The following is a 21,767-nucleotide window of genomic DNA, read 5'->3' as shown; positions in this document are numbered from 1 at the left end:
CGCGATTTGTTTCCGTTGGCTGAGCGCGGACACTGCAGCAGCCACTTCGCCATTAACAGAAAGAAATCACCTTGGCTCTGACTGCAATGAGCAGACATCACAACCTCCATGTTCTTATAGTAACAAACGTGAGACTCAACTCACAAGTGCCACGGAGGAATTGCAACTGGTATTATCAGAGTATTTATCAGTGATTTGAATCTCAAAAATATGGGAACATTCTCACAAAGTAATGTGAGATGATACCAAACTTTATCTAAGACGCAAAAATTAACTGCAGAGATTCCATGCACGCAGTAGTAGCACATAAAGAAATATTATGTCTTGGAAGCGTATATTTCATTTTCTGTTCTCATATCAACGCCCTAGTTATAATATGAAGTGAGAAAATGAACACGAAAAACTGAAGTTCCTGAGGAGCATGTAAGTCATTTCCTCATCTCATATTATAGGTTTTGTTTTATTATGAAGTAAAAAATGAACAGTTTAGGGGTCTGAAGCATAATATGACACCAGATTCTTATCGTAGGCGCTATCGGCGAAGCAAAAAGCCGATACATGTCCATTCTTTTGTCCAACAGTATGTTTCCTTTCATGCATTACTACCGCTCGGAGATTCTTATTTAAAGATTTGTGGGCATCAAGTTGTTCAGCAGAATAAGCCTTATGTTATTGTGCAATTACAGTATGGGAGACATGCAACAAAGACGAGTTCCCCTAGAGCAGTGAGGATATTTGCACATGTCTGTGTTCAGCAGTGACTGCCAACTGCCACAACACTTCACATAATTTTGCTCGAGCGTTGTCTTACGATTCCGTTATTGAATTTGTATCTGCTTGCTTGTAGCTCGGCTACAAAAGAATTAAAAAATTGGCTTTCAGCGAGTCTCGAAAGACGAACAAAGGCAGTGTACACCTAACAGGCAAGCACGTTACCTAGGAGCTAGCGACCACATGAGATATCTCTGACTTACGTGTTAGCCCAGTTTGCTACGGCAGGTAAATCGCAACATAAGAGACGAGAGTAGTTGTATTTCCCGTGTGGAACGACTTCCCTTGACTCAAAATCATTAACTGATATCTTTGTGTCACATTTCAAGAGAAGATCACATTATTAATTGAAATGAGACGATAATGTCAAGTGATATTAGCAGGATAGTTCTGTGCCAACAAGGAATTAACTCGCCGGTCACAGAGTTGCCAAACTTATTCTGCACTGTTGCCAAGTTTCAGTTATACAGCCAGGAAAGATACCAGCTGATGTGTTCTATGAGTGACTTTGGAAGTGACTATAGCTTCGTCTCAGAGTTGCGGGTGGCAAGCGCCGCAATATCCTCATTATATGTCAATGAGTCTTATTCGCATTTCTGTAACTAGGTTTAGGCGCTAGAGTGTACTTACTTGTAACACATCGATGCAATGAGTGCAAACTAAATGTCAAATTAATAACTGCAACAATTATTTTTGATTTACTGTCTTAATCGGACCGAAACTTTGAAAGCGTATTCACCAGACGCGATCACAATTTTGGGAGATTTTCCAGTGGTTGAGTTGGCAACGTATCTTTGCTGTACAATATTGTTATTGAGATCACTGTCATTGGCACATCCGCCAGAAGACAGGCATGGCCTGGCTTTTTGTTGTCATCTTTTCTGACGGATATTCTGGCTTTGCTCGAAACGTGAAGACTTAAGGTGAACTCGAACATTCCATATGGCAAAAATTTGATGATTCTATTCTTACAGCTCTAACATTCAAAAATCAGTTACAATAAGCGGCAGAAAAGCACCTGTGAACCAACAATTAATAATGCAGTGATAATTAGTGGAATCTGACAAATTCCATCTGTCACCTGATAAGTGATAAACTACTTTTTTCATCTGCACAGCACTGCAGTATGAGCTCGAAGGTTTCATAGAACTCCTATACTTAATTTCGTTGTGATCGTTTTCAATGACAGTAGGGGAGGAGCAAAACCATCTGACTTGAAACATACTTTTCCAGTGGGATTTGAATCTTCGGCTACAGTTGCAGTAGCACGTCCAGTGAGGTATCAAGAATGTGAGCAATCACTCATTGCTGCAGTATAGGCTAGGGCAGAAAGAAGCAGGTTTCTGACAAAGTAAACGATGAGAGACACTGTCGCTGTCACTTATTAAAGAGGAATTGTTCAGAAAATTACAACTATATCTAATGAAATGAAATGAAATGAGTAGGTTGATGCAGCTCCAGTCCGGCACTATCACTGTGTTGCCAAACATTTTCCGAATAGCACTCAAGATAAAAATGTGTGTGTGTGTGTGTGTGTGTGTGTGTGTGTGTGTGTGTGTGTGTCATTGGCGTTAAAATAGAACAACGGCATCATATGAAAATTTGTGCCTGACCAGGTTCAGACCTTGAGTCATAGTGTCTTTTCTTTCAGACATATCCGAAAGATCAGACACCACACATATATCCATATTCAAAGTGTTTCAGGAGGAATCGTAGATATTTTAGCAGGTGGTAGTACAGACGAAATGCATAAAAAAAATTCCAAATAAATGTGTCCACTTTCTATTGAGTACAGAGATACAGCTGTTAGTACTTAACCCTAACAAACTCAAAGGAAAGGCAAATGTGGACGTTCAAAGTTGATCTTCAAAAATTCCCCCACCAATTGCAATTCACATTTGACTTCCTTTGATAACACCATGTGTAGCTCTTATGAGGACGTCTTTGCGTTCTTTTATGAGGGCCGCACTATTCATAATCCGAACGATCAAATCGGCTCTTGGGTTTACTTTTTCTTTGTACACTTCACCCTTAACCATCCCTGCTGACAAAAATCCAAAGAGATAAGGTCCGGGGACCTTGGTGGCCAAGAAAAATGCCCATATCTACTCATCCATCTTCCGGGAAATGTTAGGCTTGGATACTTCGTCACCTGACGACTAGAATGTGCACGAGCCCCGTCTTGCTGGAGGAACAAACGCATTCTTGTAGCCAAAGGAACCTCTTCCATTAACGGTGGAAGCTCATTTTCAAGGAAGTGTAGACAACTGGGTCCTGTAAGGACCAACATACGAAACGAAAATGCATTCAACCCCTGCTATATGTACTCAATAAAAATTGGACACATGTTATATGGCATTTTTTCTGCAATTTTTTTATACTACCCCCTCCTACAAAATTTACTACTCCTCCTGAAACATCCTGAATAATTATTCAGGTCTCTACAGGTCATCGAAAGTTTTCAGTTCTAGACATCGTCCGAACCCTCGCGGGAATACAGAGTGGCCACTAGCGACTCGAATAATGTATGAGAGGGGAGGGGGGGCGGAAGGTACCACGCATGTGGTATGCGGCAAAGACGGGAATTCGCGTCTGACGAGGAGCGTGTGTAGATAGGTGCTGCAGAGAGGTTGGCTGCTGTGTCCCGATAGTGCCCACCATCGGAGGTTCGAGTCCTCCCTCTGGCATGGGTGTTTGTTTTGTCCATAGTTTAAATTAGATTAAGCAGTGAGTAAGCTTAGGGACCGATGACCTAAGCAGCTTGGTCCCATAAGATCTTACCACAAATTTACAAAACTTTAAATCCAAAATACTGCATCTCGGTTCTTACAGTAGCACAACAGGTGTGCACTGGTTAGATCTAACTGAAGAGAGACTCCAACTCGGATTGTATCTAAGGGCGAATCCCAAGCTCATGGCTACAAACAATTGGGAGTGGATACTTAATGTCATCGGAGCCTTGTTGAAGGACCATGACATGCGTTCGTTAGACTGACTGCAGAAAGTTTAGTTTATAAATACATACATATTTATCAAAATATATGATGTCGCAGCAGTCTTACCGATACTGCAGGTCACTACACATAATATACTAGGTGCAGCGTTTTGGTATACGTGGAAACAAAATATCTTCAAAGTATCCTTCCACACAGCGACTTTGCAGAGGCAAAACGGAGGACTTGGAATTAAAGACGTTAAATCTAGATGTGACACACTGTTTCTAACTCGTGCTTTCATAGTAATACATGCCACTAGGACAGGCATCACGAAACTTCTATTCTTCTCGTTAGATACTGGGGATAGGAACGCTCCTGTTAATGTAGCACATTTAGATGCCAGCCTGCATAACGTCCGAAAGTACTATGTCGATTGCAGCTGTATAAGACTTCTACCAGCACAAACCAACACTAGAACCGCCTATGATTATATTACCAGACATGGTCTTCACATCCCAATTCAGGTAAATTAACCTACCAAAAACTGGATGAACGTCTGGAAAAATATCCACAATAAAATTCTACCAACTAGAGTCAGTGCAGTATGGTACAACGTTTTAAACGAAACCACATCCACAGCGGAACGATTATGGAAAATCAAATTGAGACCATCTCCATACTGCGACAAACGTCGGCTTATAGTAACTGAAGCGCACATGTTCTTTTGTGAAAATAGAATCAGAATTTGGAACTGCAATAGGAAGAAATCCGCACTATCAACAGAACCGCAGAAAGTCATATACCGATAACTGAAGCTTTACAACCCGACTGGAAATGTTACCCGTCAGCAAAGAATAACAGTTTTTCGTGGCTTCTGGGACAATTTGTATTTTACGTGTTAACAAAAAAAGCTTCGAACTTAGAAGAGTACATATTTTATATTGCAGAAGAATGTTTTAAGCTGAAGAAGAATAACAAATATATGGAATGGTTTCAAAATTTTTTGTCTATTGCTTTATGTGGGCTACAAAGATGTGGACAGTTTTGTTGATTACAAGCAGAATACTATTCTTTCACTTTTTTAATTCCTGGAATCTTCTTTTACGTTGGTTCTAAAGTCAGAAGTGTTCTAATTTGGCAAAACCCCTCTGGCTCCGAAATTTCTTTCATTCGTTGAAAAATACACTCCTGGAAATTGAAATAAGAACACCGTGAATTCATTGTCCCAGGAAGGGGAAACTTTATTGACACATTCCTGGGGTCAGATACATCACATGATCACACTGACAGAACCACAGGCACATAGACACAGGCAACAGAGCATGCAAAATGTCGGCACTAGTACAGTGTATATCCACCTTTCGCAGCAATGCAGGCTGCTATTCTCCCATGGTGACGATCGTAGAGATGCTGGATGTAGTCCTGTGGAACGGCTTGCCATGCCATTTCCACCTGGCGCCTCAGTTGGACCAGCGTTCGTGCTGGAAGTGCAGACCGCGTGAGACGACGCTTCATCCAGTCCCAAACATGCTCAATGGGGGACAGATCCGGAGATCTTGCTGGCCAGGGTAGTTGATGTACACCTTCTAGAGCACGTTGGGTGGCACGGGATACATGCGGACGTGCATTGTCCTGTTGGAACAGCAAGTTCCCTTGCCGGTCTAGGAATGGTAGAACGATGGGTTCGATGACGGTTTGGATGTACCGTGCACTATTCAGTGTCCCCTCGACGATCACCAGTGGTGTACGGCCAGTGTAGGAGATCGCTCCCCACACCATGATGCCGGGTGTTGGCCCTGTGTGCCTCGGTCGTATGCAGTCCTGATTGTGGCGCTCACCTGCACGGCGCCAAACACGCATACGACCATCATTGGCACCAAGGCAGAAGCGACTCTCATCGCTGAAGACGACACGTCTCCATTCGTCCCTCCATTCACGCCTGTCGCGACACTACTGGAGGCGGGCTGCACGAAGTTGGGGCGTGAGCGGAAGACGGCCTAACGGTGTGCGGGACCGTAGCCCAGCTTCATGGAGACTGTTGCGAATGGTCCTCGCCGATACCCCAGGAGCAACAGTGTCCCTAATTTGCTGGGAAGTGGCGGTGCGGTCCCCTACGGCACTGCGTAGGATCCTACGGTCTTGGCGTGCATCCGTGCGTCGCTGCGGTCCGGTCCCAGGTTGACGGGCACGTGCACCTTCCGCCGACCACTGGCGACAACATCGATGTACTGTGGAGACCTCACGCCCCACGTGTTGAGCAATTCGGCGGTACGTCCACCCGGCCTCCCGCATGCCCACTATACGCCCCCGCTCAAAGTCCGTCAACTGCACATACGGTTCACGTCCACGCTGTCGTGGCATGCTACCAGTGTTAACGACTGCGATGGAGCTCCGTATGTCATGGCAAACTGGCTGACACTGACGGCGGCGGTGCACAAATGCTGCGCAGCTAGCGCCATTCGACGGCCAACACCGCGGTTCCTGGTGTGTCCGCTGTGCCATGCGTGTGATCATTGCTTGTACAGCCCTCTCGCAGTGTCCGGAGCAAGTATGGTGGGTCTGACACACCGGTGTCAATGTGTTCTTTTTTCCATTTCCAGGAGTGTATATGGCTTCTTTACAGACCTCATATGCATCCAGTGCATAATAACACAAATTGAGAATATGTTTCTGAATGAATGTTTGTTATGTATTTATCCGTCACCCTTTTGACTGTTATAAGTTATGTTCTACAAAGAACGCAGGCCATTGCAGGTGGCAATCTGTAATTTATTTTACCTTAATTACTACTTCAATTTTTTTCTACAATTTAAGGCACACATGGCAACAAACATGGAATGTACGGGAATAACGCAGCTACTCAGTAGACAGGTATTGGGGAGGCATTGTGGCCAGGCCTCGGATCTTCGACCCCTGCCCTCTTTGCCTCCGCCTACCTGGTGCTGAAAGTCTTCCCAAACTTCTTTTAAAAAATAGTGCAGTGGTCAGCGCATCTATCTAATAAGGAGGAGGTCCAGGTTCGAAGCCCGGTCGGTCACAAATTTTCATCTGCCTTCGTTGCTGTATTTCAACGCGCTGTGACAGTGTGGACATTCGTCCTTCGATATTTAAGATGCAATTGTGTTTTGAGACAACAGAGATGATTTGCGAACATTTGCCTTGCCATCAATGTAACGGGACCTCACCGGCATCCAACCCTTAGACATTGCTTTGTGACGACGCTAACCCATGTCACATACTTGCGAATCAGATTGTAGCGCATATTTAGTCAAATAACGAAAGGTCAGTATACAAGTATTTACGAACAGTAGAAGCACGACTGCAGCGAACTGATCACTTAACCATCGTAGAGTACCTGTGTAATGAGTTGGTTGGTTGGTTGGTTTGGGAAGGAGACCAGACAGCGTGGTCATCGGTCTCATCGGATTAGGGAAGGATGGGGAAGGAAGTCGGCCGTGCCCTTTCAGAGGAACCATCCCGGCATTGGCCTGGAGTGATTTAGGGAAATCACGGAAAACCTAAATCAGGATGGCCGGACGCGGGATTGAACCGTCGTCCTCCCGAATGCGAGTCCAGTGTCTAACCACTGCGCCACCTCGCTCGGTGTGTAATGAGTCATTCCAGCTGCATAGCTGAGGGTAATATTTGTTAAGCAATTCACTGCAGAATTAATGTAATACCCGCACGATGATCTCTGTAGTCACACTGTATTAATAAAAGCTCGCGGATGGAGTACTATGTTCGTTAAATCGGATTACTCAAGCTGATACCAAATAACGAGAAGCGGCGACGCCACCACACTATCTTCACTTAAGTAGGTAGTCAGCGCTAAATTATGTGCGCCACCAATAACGTCACTGTAAGCAGTTTGACAACAACAACAACAACACAACTACTGATGACTTGTACCATTACCAACACAAAGTTGTAACTCGCAGTGATTACAAGTTGCTGATGTTTGTCAAGAATAACGGCAAGCGCCTCATAAATGTGAAGTTCCAATTGCATTACGCCTTGGACAGAGAGAATCCTAAATAAAAGTAATAGGTCACCCAGCGAAGAGAATAGTTGACGTACTGTCTCAGCTTCTTGCAGTTCGATATCATTTTCTAATGGAGACACTGAATGGCATGCTAATTTGTTCCATAACACATCAAATACATCCGCTACCTAGAAATAAAATGACTGTGTTGCAATATACATGCTATTGCCTTTCAATTAAAGATGATTTCAGCCTTTTACATCATTCACAAAAATTATTTCTGCAGAGCATTTTTGTAATGTATGTACATATTTAAGGTAGTAGGCTATTTTGTAAGAAAAATCAGTCTGTCCTAAGGTCAGAAATTTATACCAACTTACATTATTGTTTACTACTGAACTTCATTGATACTGCAAATATTGCAAGATGAGATATTTTGCCTCCTTCATTTAATGGTTCTCCAAGAAATCTGTATCAGAACTACTTGGATGTCATGTCCATTGTTCATCATTTTGGGAAAACATCATTTTTTACAATGACTTGCAATCCTAGTTGACTGGAAATTTATCAGCATAAACCTGCTAATTTCCTTTCAGAAATTATTGTGTAAGTATTCAAGGCTAAAATAAAGGAATTAACTGAGACATTGGCGACAAAACACATTTTTGGTAAATCTTAGGCAATCATTTACACTACTTAATTTAAGAGAGTGTTGCTTCTTGCCCATATTTTAATCATTTTAAGTGAAATCTATAATACAGTAAACAGTTGTGATATTGATGACGTCCTATGTGCAGAAATTCCTGATAGTCAAACACACTGTAAACAATGTGTGTATGTTACAAATGATTTGCTGCTTCAACCATATGGTGCACTTAATCAAAACCCTGTGTGTATGAGAGATGGCAATTGCACAAAAAATTTCCTAAATATTTTTATCATATCACATGAAAAATTATTGTGCAAGTATTCAAGGCTAAAATAATTGAATTAATTGAGCCATTGGTGACAAAATATATCCAATATCCATTGTACAGAGGGTGTCTTAGTGGTATCAGCATTAATGTTTGAGGACAATCACTTTGACAATCGTTATTTTGTACCGTACAATCCATACTTCCTAAATTTGATTGCCATTTGAATGTTGAAGTTTGCATGACAGATTAAGTGTTAAATACATTTATAGATACATACATAAAGGATATGGTAGTGCAGCTATAGAAGTAGGGGATGAATGAACAGATGGTAATAAAGAAGTTCAGATTGATTAAGTACCCAAATTTGAGAAAGGCCATTAAGTTGGATCAATGTAAGCAACATTTTTCTTTAAAAAATGCATCTTCATATTTGCATTAAATGAAAGTGATTTTTGTCACATGTTTAACAATATACTGACATTTCTTTGCACTATGTTTGGGTAAATGCTGAAGAAAAAATGTAAGAGGAGGGTACGGGGTGGTGATAAAATGATTACATGCATTGTATGTTATGTATCCAAAGGATTTTGATTTCTCAGTTATACTGAAATTATTCACTTTAGTGCTCCTAAATCATTTGAAGATGTTAGAACTTTTCATGGAATTGTTTACAGTACAGTTGTGACGTCACGCACGTCGGATGCAGTTTGTTGTTATGAAGTATTACATGGTCTTCGTTAAAAAGCCTTTGACACATTTTGTTGTTGGCTGGCGTTTGTATGTGCAGTATATTTTGTTGTTGTAAATGGCGCATTTCCTTTGCAACGCAAGTTATATTTATTTACGTTTTTCCTCTTGTTTCTGTTTCATTTCTGCAGTATTATTCTCCAATAGCTGAAAACAGCAATATTTTTTTTAAAGAGTATCAGTTGTTACCAGTCAAAGTTATAAAAATTCCATTGTTTTCCCGGTTTTCTCCCGGATGAAAAAGTTCCCTGGATTTTGCCGGGTGTCCCAGGACGTATACTCCATAAACAAAAGATTATATATATATTTTTTGTTTGAACAAAAAGATGCGTTCCTGAAAGTAGGAAGTAGCAGTAGCTGGAACAGGTACATAAACAAAACGTCTACTGTATTGCAGAGCGTGTAGCGAGCTAGATTCTGATAAAAGATATCAGTTAGTAATAATGCGTTCACACGTACTATGTGAACAAGATTGCTTAATGTATGTTCATGCAAACACGTAAATTTTTTCTGTATTATTCCTGCTTACAACTTAACAGGGATTCCTGAATACCTCTGTTCCTTCACGCTCCTCTTACCACTCTATAAATAATTTCGAAGAATAGAAATTGCGTCAACTCGCTCAGTGTATTGAGATATTGCAACGAGCGTAGCCTCAGCCCTAGGAGCGATTACACTGACCAGGGCGCAATTTTGTGAATGAAATTACAGTGGGTTGGCACCATTGAGTATTCTGTAATGTTGCAATGACTGTTGCCTGGCATGACTCTCTAGAAGTCCTGAAATTGACCAGGTCAACATTTAGTGAACGAAATTATGCTCTCTTGGCACATCGTAAGTTGTGTATGTGGGCAGCGTATCTTGGTGCCGATATAGCGCTTCCTGGAGGCATACAGCGAAAGCTTACATTCGCCTTATAGGGCAAAAAACTGTTTAATTCATTCCACACGCCATTTAAAATTGTTATTTAATTAAGTTTTTAATCTTGTGGAAGTAAACACAATGTTCAGAATGTGCCCAAGTACTGAAGCTGCTTATGCAGTTTTTTGGACCTGCAGTTCACTTTACAATAAAGTCCTCGAAAATATACCCTTTAACTGTAAAGGTAGTTAAGTTTATATTCTTACCGAATTACAACTAATTTTTTTATGACGAGAATGTTCTAGTTCTTATTACCTTCACTGACTAATTCTATTAGCTTCTGCATGTAGAGTGCTATGCAGATAAATTGGTGTAAATCTCGTGTTTATCACCGATGTTCGCACGATCGAGGACACTGGTTTTCCTTCATTAATGTGGAGCTGAATTTTATCTTTAAGTAGCGGAGCTTTATATACTTCTCTCGAGAAGTTCATATCCAACTGCAACAGTTTACAAACAGCTATATATTTTTATATCCATTCTTTTCAGCAGACTGAATTTACCAATATTGTAATTATATTTCACATTTCCAGAGGAGGGGGATATTTACTAATGTTCTGGACTGGAATATCAGAAACAGCTGGCAGGTATTATGATATAAGCTACTTCGCTTAATAAGTCTATTATTAGAGTAAGATCTACAGAATATCACGTATTTTTTGACGTGTTTGGTATGTTTCGAAAATTGGACGAGGTGTTAACACAATCCACAGTCTCAGTAGTAGTAGTAGTAGTAGTAGTAGTAGTAGTGGTAGTGACGTAGAAAGTTTTGTTAAAGATGTTTCGCATGACGGAAATGCTTCTAAAAATCATTGTGTTGCAGTAATTCCAGATTATTGATATTCAGACCACTTTAGTATAATGGTCCTTGTTTGGAATAAAAACTGCTAATTACCATTAGTGATTTGCTTTTAAAGGAAAGGCAAATGAAAATTGTTACTGCTAATTACAGTGAGGTAAAAAAGTAGAGCAAACTGTCAAAACATATTTTTATGGGGACAATCATGATAACATACGTCGGACTACTTGCAACAACTTGTTCAATTAGCAATATTGCCAGTCATCCCGAAATATTGCAGCAACTCTTGCGGCCATACGTTGCTGAACAATTTCGTCCGTTTAAAAACACCTCAGGACGGGGTGGGCGTTGGCTAGCAACGCAGAAAGCACAGAGCGAGCTACGCCACTGCAGATATGCGAAAGCAGCAGAGCCATCTGTGCGTGCCAAAGCGTATTACATTGCGACTATGGGCGTGGAGTGCACGAGTGTCATTCAGGGACCTGAGAAAAGCTTTTAGATAAAAAAAAATTACTGCCTTTGTGAAAGTACTAGTAGTTGGAATAGAAAAAGAGACAAACCTGTCTATCGTATGACATCAAGTGTAGTGAGCTAGAATCTGATAAACGTACTAGCTAGTAAGACTGCGCTCACATATTGTATGAACAAGCTTATTAAATAAAGAAGACAACAACATTTAGTAGGTATGCAAAATGTACGTGATTTTCCTCCTCCCTGCCTGCAGTTAACTGCGGGTAATCCAATATAACCTTGCTCCTTCCCACTCCCATTCCCACCCCTCATAATAAACAACTAAAGCAAAATAAAGACAGAGGCCATGTAGTGGTGTTTAATCTTAATGATCTGGATGCTGTGGGTTTAGAGCTTATACCGGCGTGCTGATTGTTCCATTTAAGTGATGGGTTAAACTGCGATTTTCCGATATCAGTGATTTCTGTGAATGCTACTTTTCAGCATCTGTTATTCTTAACTGTGATTTGTCGCAGTTAAGGAACCTAAGTCGCGTATCCCTCCGCCACTGCTACTTCCGCGATTTCTGCTACTTCTGTGACTCTTGCGATTTCTGCGACGTACCACCGTATGAAAAAGTTACATCTGTGCACACAGAAAATTGCATCTCAACAAACCTGTCATTGGTAAGTATGTTTTACGTTTATTCTTCCGTTGGCTTTAATTTTGTATTACAGAAACAACTGTGAAAATATTAATAGTGTAATTAATATGTAAGTAGCCGCACAGTACCGTAATAGATCGTGTTTAGAAAATTAATTCTAAGATATTGTTATGTTCATAGGTACCTGAACTACATTTCAGTCACTCAGTAAAGTGATAATTCAAAATATCATTGTCAACAGATCTGAAGAAATTGCCAATCTTTAGACCGTTTTCGTCAGACGAGAGGTTAGTGTCTAAGCGTTTCGATGGACTTAATTACTTCAGTGAGATCGTTCTTGCAAATGTGATATTCATTATAGCAAATATTAGCAATCTACTCTGTCAATTATATTGCTAGTAATTAGTGACAGCAAAAATTGTTTAATAATCCTTGTGTTTTTGCAGACGCAGTTCTGACTGATTACTGGTTGCTGTACATATCTACCCACATCAAGGCTGTTGAGAGAGACTCGTGAAGATTCAAGACAGCTCTTAGAGGATTTGCAGTTTAAAAGTGAAATAATTATGAAATAAGTGTGTGACTGATTAAAGTGTTTTATTGAAGTTGTTGTGCGATTTTAAAGGAATAATAAATGTTAAATACATTGAGTGAATAATAAAAATCTCATTTTCCACATGTTAAGCCGTCCTATACCCGTAATTTTCCGCCACTTATTTATTGGTAAACACTTGTTGGAGAGTGACATGCCGCCCCCCCCCCCCCCCCCCCTTTCTCCACAATCTTGGTGTGACACTGACCTGTAACATATCCAGAAGTCTACAATATGCATTTTGAGGCTGTTGATATGAAAGTGGGAAGTACAGATCTTCCAGTTAAATCAGGAATAGCTTAAGTGCATTACTTGAAAGTGACACAGGAAAAGCTTACTTATGTAGGTGGTAGTAGTGTCGGCAAAAAGTTCTTGTGTGTGAAGTTGCCATGCAGAACACCAGGTGTAAAACTTTTCTCCCGAGTCTTGAACTGTGTCGGAACAAAAGTGAGGCATTCATATGACTGTTTTCATTTCTCTACACTTATACAGATGTCTGAGTTCTGCTGTGTTAACATTGCAAAGTCCTGTAGGCATGTGGAGTATTAACCAAAACTGTCATATTGGAAGCAGAATCAAACACATTTGTTACGTTACTTGATATTTTCAGGAGAAAAAGGCAATGTTGCTTCTTATTAATATAATACATTCAGAGTCACAGCAGTATTTGACCAACCGTAACTGATGCTGAATGTGCATGTCGTCATATAATATGAAGGGCTTATTTCAATAGTGGTAAAAGTTCATTACCTACACTTTTGTCTATAATGTTTGTGAAATTAGTAATCCAAACAAACATAAATAAAGGTTCATCTCTAGCAAGAAGCCATATGCTTGAATATTTCTGGTATCTCAACTGCAGGTTTTTCAGCACTCATTTAAATTTACGACTCTATATCTCAAAATTAACAAAAATGGACTTGTACCACTATTGAAATAAGCCCTTCATATGCACACACAGCACATCGATCTCGTGAGGCACAAGGCTCTCATAACGAAGTACATACGTCGGTCAACAGATGACACTAGGAAAAGTATGTTAACTGCGCTTTTTAGTTGATACTTGCGACTCTTAGTTGTGATTTGTCACAGAAATCGCAGTTTGACTCGGTAGCGAATAGCGTAGTATGAACTTTGCTCAACAGATGGCAGTGCTAACTGCGCTTTTTAGTTGCTACTTGCGGCTCTTAGTTGCGACTTGTCACTGAAATCGCAGAAAGCAGTGCTAAATTCGACCAATAGATGCCTCACGTCTTTCAGTGTGAACTACTACTTACGACTGCTAACTGTGACTGAAATCGCAGTTAGATTCTGTAAAGTTGTTACTGTGATATCTGTGACTTCTCAGTCACTGCGATTTCTAACAGATACGCGATTTCCTGCCCACCACTCTTCCATAAATATACTGGAGAACTGCTGGATATTTCGGCGCATTAGTGGGGCAGAACATCATAGTATCAAGTTCGTCAGTGAGATCGCTTTCTGCATAAAGATATCACACTAATAGATGAAGAACGTATAAAATCGTACTGCAATGACTGTTGCCTGGCGGGACTCTCTATGTCATGAAATTGACCAGGTCAACATTTAGTGAACGAAATTATGCTCTCTTGGCACACCGTAAGTTGTGTATGTGGGCAGCGTATCTTGGTGCCGATATAGCGCTTCCTGGAGGCATACAGCGAAAGCTTACATTCGTCTTGTAGGGCAAAAAACTGTTTAATTCATTCCACACATAATTGAAAATTGATAATTATTTAAGTTTTTAATCTTGTGTAGGTAAACACAATCTTCATAATGTGCCCAAGTACCGAAGCTGCTTATGCTGTTTTTTGGACCTACAGTTCACTTTACAATAAAGTCCTCGAAAATATACCCTTTAACTGTAAAGGTAGTTAAGTTTATATTCTTACCGAATTACAACTAATTTTTTATGACGAGAATGTTCTAGTTCTTATTACCTTCACTGACTAATTCTGTTAGTTTCTGGATGTAGAGAGCTGCGCAGATAAATTGGTGTAAATCTCGTGTTTATCACCGATGTTCGCAGCATCGAGGACACTGGTTTTCCTTCATTAATGTGGAGCTGAATTTTATCTTTAAGTAGCAGAGCTTTATATACTTCTCTCGAGAAGTTCATATCCAACTGCAACAGTTTACAAACAGCTATATATTTTCATATCCATTCTTTTCAGCAGACTGAATTTACCAATAGTACACAGACTATTGACATTATATTTCACATTTCCGGAGGAGGGGGATATTTACTAATGTTCTGGACTGGAATGGATAATCAGAAACAGCTGGCAGGTATTATGATATAAGTTACTTCGCTTAATAAGTCTATTATTAGAGAAAGATCTACAGAATATCACGTATTTTTTGACGTGTTTGGTATGTTTCGAAAATTGGACGAGGTGTTAACACAATCCACAGTTTCAGTAGTAGTAGTAGTAGTAGTAGTAGTAGTAGTAGTGACGTAGAAAGTTTTGTTAAAGATGTTTCGCATGACGGAAATGCTTCTAAAAATCACTGTGTTGCAGTAATTCCAGATTATTGATATTCAGACCACTTTAGTATAATGGTCTATGTTTGGAATAAAAACTGCTGATTACCATTAGTGATTTGCTTTTAAAGGAAAGGCAAATGAAAATTGTTACTGCTAATTACAGTGAGGTAAAAAAGTAGAGCAAACTGTCAAAACATATTTTTATGGGGACAATCATGATAACATACGTCGGACTACTTGCAACAACTTGTTCAATTAGCAATATTGCCAGTCATCCCGAAATATTGCAGCAACTCTTGCGGCCATACGTTGCTGAACAATTTCGTCCGTTTAAAAACACCTCAGGACGGGGTGGGCGTTGGCTAGCAACGCAGGAAGCACAGAGCGAGCTACGCCACTGCAGATATGCGAAAGCAGCAGAGCCATCTGTGCGTGCCAAAGCGTATTACATTGCGACTATGGGCGTGGAGTGCACGAGTGTCATTCAGAGACCTGAGAAAAGCTTTTAGATAAAAAAAAATTACTGCCTTTGTGAAAGTACTAGTAGTTGGAATAGAAAAAGAGACAAATCTGTCTATCGTATGACATCAAGTGTAGTGAGCTAGAATCTGATAAACGTACTAGCTAGTAAGACTGCGCTCACATATTGTATGAACAAGCTTATTAAATAAAGAAGACAACAACATTTAGTAGGTATATGGCACCCCTGCTTCCTCTGCTTCCAAAAAGGCTGCACCTCGTCCTCCTTCCCCCACCCTTGATGCCATGGAAGTCTCCCCGCCTGTCCCTGCCCCCTCATCCTCCTCCTCCTCTCTCCCTTCCTCCTACCGCTACCTCCTCTCCCGTCCTGATCCCTCTCTCCTTGAAGCCCGGAACCTCACCCTCTTCCTTCGCCAGCATTGTCCTGGTGCCCCCATCTCCCTCCTCACTCCTCGCCGAGATTCTGTTCTCATCTCCTCCCCCAGCCCAACCCTCCATACTGACATCCTCTCCCGTCTCCCCATCACCCGTTTTGGTCCCAACGCCTCCCTTACCCCTGCTCCTTCTCCATCTCCTACCCGCCAACCACAACCCCCGCGTCGCCCGCCGACCCTCACCGCCGTGATCACGCGGCTCAGTCCGTCGATCACGGAGGAGGAGGTGTTGGCGGAGCTCCAGGCCCATCCCACGCTGGAGGTGCGGGCGGTCCGCCGCATTTTCAACTCGGCCGGCCCCACCCGCCTTATGCGGGTTTTCTCTGAGGACGCCCCCTCCATTGACCGTCTCCTGAAGGAGGGTGCCCTCCTCTTCCACCAGCGGTACAAGGTCGACCCTTCCCGTTCCCCTCCTCAATCCCTGCGCTGCCAGAGGTGTCTGCGCTATAATGCGCACCCCACAGCTGAGTGCCGCGAGGCCCCCACCTGCCCGCATTGTCGGCAGGCGCACTTCCTCCGGCAGTGCCCTAACCTCCAATCCCCTCCCTCCTGTAATACCTGCAATCTCCCTCATCCCACCTACTCCCAAAAGTGTAAAGCCCGACCCCCTCCAACCACTCCTGAACTCACCGTACCTGTCCGCCCTCTGGACGCCCCCACCGCCCCTGGCAATTCCCTTCGTCCCCCACCCACCGCTGAGGACATCATCAGGTTCCTCACCATCGTCCTCCAGAATGTTCATCCCTTTCAGCGCCCTCACACCCTCCAGCAGATCTCCCTTGCTGCCCGTTCCATCTTCCAACTCAAGATGTACGCCACCTACTCCAACAACCAGGCCCATTTCACCTTCTCCCGTCTTGACACCCTCGTTTAAATCCCAGTCATGGCGCGACAGCAACGTATCCTTTTCAACAACATCCGCTCCCTTCCTGCCAACAAAAACCTGTTCCTGCACACCCTTGCCACCCACCGCGTGGATGCCTTCCTCCTCAATGAAACCTTCCTGCAACCCCAACACACAGTCCACACTTCGCCCTACCTCCTCCACCGCTCCGATAATCCCCTCCCGATTGCGCGTGGCGGAGTTGCCATTGGTCACCACCGCCAGATCCCCGTTCGGCTCCAACCTCTCCTTCCCGACCCCACCGAACACCTGATCCTTAGTCTCTTCTTCCCCGGCCTTACCGTTACCTGCGCCACCATCTATGTCCGCCCCAACGCTCCTATTCCCTTCGACTTCCTCTCCCACGTCGATCGTACCTTTTCCTCCTACGTGATCGCCGCCGACCTCAACATCCATAGTCGTTCCGCTGCCCAGTTACGGCGATGGCATCGGTTCCTCTCCACCCTTCAAGGTGACCTCGTCCCCATCCCCCGGCATACCCGTCCTGAATCCAACTCCACTCCTGATGTTATCCTCTCCTCCCCCAACCTCCTTGGCCGCATCACGGTGGATGTCCTGGAGCCTATTGGTAGCGACCATCTCCCTGTCCTCCTCACCGTTTCAGACGGTCGTCGCCCTCGCCCCGACCCTCGTACTGACCCTCCCCCTAAGTATGTCCACGACTATTCCCGAGCCGACTGGAATGCCTACCGGGATACCCTTTCCACCCAGGTCGATAGCCACCCTCTCACCTACCACCACCCTGACGATGTCACCCATGCCGCCTCCTTTCTCCAGCGGACCTTGTCTGAGGCCGTGGAGGCCCACGTTCCTACTGTCGCCATCCACCCCCACCGTCCTGCCTTACCCCCACAGGCCGTTCTCCTCCTCCGTGAATCCCGTCGTCTCTACCGTGCCTTCCTCCGCACGCGTGACCCGGACACACTACGCCGCCACCGGCAACTCCAGCGACACGTTCGTAATTTGCTCGCGGCTAAGAAACGCCGAGACTGGCGACAGACATGCACCCGTTTAAGTGCAACCCTACCAATCAACTCGTCCAAGTTCTGGTCGGCCTTCCGTCGCCTTACCGGAACTAAACCCTCCCCCTATTATCCTCTTCTCCATGATGATCACCCTTTCCCTGACTCCCTTAGTAAGGCCAATCACTTTGCCTCCTACCTCTCCGATGTATTTTCCGTCCCCGATGATCCCCAGTTCGATTACTCCCTCTTCCCAGATATCCGCGATCGAACTGACACCTCTTCCCCTCCCCTCGCTCCTGGCTTCCAGTACTTGGACAACATTACACACACGGAACTCAATGCCCCTATCACTACACAGGATCTCATTGATACACTCCGCACAAAACGCAACACCGCTCCTGGTCACGATCGTGCTACCTACCGTCACCTTCGTGAAGCTCCTGTCTCTTTCCTCTCCACCCTGGCCAGGCTCTACAATGTAGTCCTGTCCACCGGTTACTACCCCGACCTGTGGAAAACCTCCCGTATCCTCATGTTCCTTAAACCTGGCAAACCGCCGTCCGCCGTCTCCTCCTACCGTCCCATCAGCCTTACCTCGGTCTTCAGCAAGGTCCTAGAATCTATCCTCACCCGCCGCATCCACCAGCATCTCCGCCAGCACCGCCTCCTTCCCGTCACCCAGTGTGGCTTTCGGCCATCCTTCTCTTCCGACGATCTTCTCCTTCACCTCACTCATCTCCTTTCCGAACAGCTTAATTCCCGTCGCTCCGCCATCTTCCTTTCACTTGACCTCGAACGCGCTTATGACCGCGTCTGGCATTCCGGTCTCCTCTTCAAGCTCCAAACCTTCGCCCTTCCCATTAACTACGTCCGTCTGATCGGTTCCTTTCTCTCCCGCCGTCCTTCCTATGTCACCATCCATAACACCGATTCCTACACCTTTTTCCCCTCCGCCGGTGTGCCCCAAGGCTCCGTCCTCTCCCCCCTTCTGTACCTTTTGTACACAGCGGACATGCCGCCGCCGTCGCCCCCTGTCCACCTCCTCCAGTTTGCCGATGACACCGCCTTCCTTGCCCTTGCCCCCACCCTGCAACGCTCCCAACGCCTTCTCCAATCCCATCTTGACCGGTTCACCGCTTGGTGCAACCAGTGGTTGCTCAAGGTCAATCCCTCCAAAACCCAGGCGATCATTGTAGGCAAAACCACCCCTTCCTTCCGCCTCCTTGATTTCTATCTCACCGTCTATGGCCGTCCTATCGCCCTCACTCCCACCCTTAAGTACCTTGGCGTCACCCTCGACCGTCGCCTCTCCTGGACTCCCCATCTCCAGACAATCCAAGCCAAGGCACGTTCCCGACTCTGTCTCCTCAAGCTCCTTTCCGGCCGCACGTGGGGTCTGGACCCCTCCACAATCCTCCACACCTATAAATCCCTCATCCGCCCTATCCTTTGTTATGCCCATCCAGCCTGGATCTCCGCCCCCCCTACCTTCTATAAATCCCTCCAAATCCTTGAACGCCATGCTCTCCGCCTTGCCTATCGCATCCGTCTCCCCTCCCCCACGCGGATCCTGTATGATCTCATCCCCTTCCCCCACCTCCTCCTTTTCCTTGAAAGGATACGTATCCTGTACACCTCACGTAAACTTGATCCTCCTCACCCGCTCGTTTCCCCGCTCCTCTCCCACCCCCGCCTGCTGCCGCGCCTGTATTCGCACGTCCCACCCGGTCTCCATCTCTCCACCCTCCATACCCTCTCCCAAGGTGGCTTCCGCCAGCTCCCTCTCCCTGATGATGTCCTCGTCCCCTCCATCTACCCCTCCTATCAACTTTGACCCTGCCCCACCCCCCACTTCCCGTGTCCTTTCCTTTCGGCACCCTCCCTCCCTTCTCTTCTCTTCCCTTCTTTTTCCATCTCCCTGTCCCCTCCCTTCCCCCTCTTCCCCCGGGCTTCCTCTCCCCCTTCTTCCCTCCCCCCTATCTCCCCTGCCCGTGGCATCTCTGCTCTCCCCTCTCGCTCTCCCACTCCCCTTCCTCCTCCTCCTCTCTTGGCAGGTCCCCGGACTCGCACACGTATAGTGAACATTCGCGCGCCGGAGATCGTCGCCTTTTGTGCTTCGTGTGTGTGACGTCATATAGTGTTTTTGGTGTCCGCCGTCCCACTCCTACGTTCACTTGTGCCGTCGGACTCACCAGTGTTTTGTGCGCCGTGCCAAAGTGTTTTCAGTGTTGTTATCGTCACATGTGAACGACTCCGTGTTTTTTATGTCTCTGTGACCTCTCTCTTTTGCCCGTCACTTTGTTCATTGTCATTCACCATGTTTCATACTCTTGTAAAACGCTATGGCTGAAGAGCGGCGTAGTGTGCCGCTGCCAGCCTACCTGAATTGTACAGGTTTTAAAATAACAATAAAGTAAAAAAAAAAAAAAAAAAAAAATTAGTAGGTATGCAAAATGTACGTGATTTTCCTCCTCCCTGCCTGCAGTTAACTGCGGGTAATCCAATATAACCTTGCTCCTTCCCACTCCCATTCCCACCCCTCATAATAAACAACTAAAGCAAAATAAAGACAGAGGCCATGTAGTGGTGTTTAATCTTAATGATCTGGATGCTGTGGGTTTAGAGCTTTTACCGGCGTGCTGATTGTTCCATAAATATACTGGAGAACTGCTGGATATTTCGGCGCATTAGTGGGGCAGAACATCATAGTATCAAGTTCATCAGTGAGATCGCTTTCTGCATAAAGAAATCGTACTAATAGATGAAGAACGTATAAAATTGTACTTAACCAATTTAGTTAATCAAAGAGCGTATTATGTTCATTCTTTGGGTACGACCACATTTCTTCTACATTTGCTTATGTTACACGCTACTTACAAGGGAACCTCCCCACCGCACCCCCCTCAGATTTAGTTACAAGTTGGCACAGTAGATAGGCCTTGAAAAATTGAACACAGATCAATCGAGAAAACAGGAAGAAGCTATCTGGAACTATGAAAAAAATAAGCAAAGTATACAAACTGAGTAGTGTATGCACAAGATAGGCAACATCAAGGACAATATATCCTCAGGAGCGCCGTGGTCCCGTCGTTAGTGTGGACAGCTGCGGAACGAGAGGTTCTTGGTTCTAGTCTTCCCTTGAGTGGAAGGTTTAATTTCTTTATATTTGCAAAGTCATGATCTGTCCGTTCGCTCATTGACGTCTCTGTTCACTGTAGTAAGTTTAGTGTCTGTGTTTTGCGGCCGCACCGCAAAACCGTGCCATTAATAAACGAAAAGGACGTGCCTCTCCAATGTGAACCGAAAACATTTGATAGCAAGGTCATAGGTCAACCGATTCCTCCACAGGGAAACACGTCTGATATATTCTATACGACACTGGTGACGGCATGTGCGTCACATGACGAATATGTTGTCGACACACCTATCTTGTACACTTGGCGAATGGGTAAGAAGATTCTTCTACCTTGCCCGATTTAGGTTTTCTTGTGGATGTGATAATCACTCTCAAAAAGCTGATAACATTGGAAAGACGGGCGGACAGATAATAATTGTCAGCTGCTCACACTAACCACGGGACCACGGCGCTCCTAAGCTCAAAATCTCTTTGATGTTGCCTATCTTGCACATGGACTACTCAGTTTGTATATTTTGCTTATTTTTTTCATAGTTCTGCACTACTTCTTCCTGTTTTCT

The sequence above is a fragment of the Schistocerca americana genome, chromosome 10 (genome assembly GCF_021461395.2).
Source record: "Schistocerca americana isolate TAMUIC-IGC-003095 chromosome 10, iqSchAmer2.1, whole genome shotgun sequence".
Taxonomy (NCBI): domain Eukaryota; kingdom Metazoa; phylum Arthropoda; class Insecta; order Orthoptera; family Acrididae; genus Schistocerca; species Schistocerca americana.
This window is presented reverse-complemented; position numbering follows the sequence as displayed.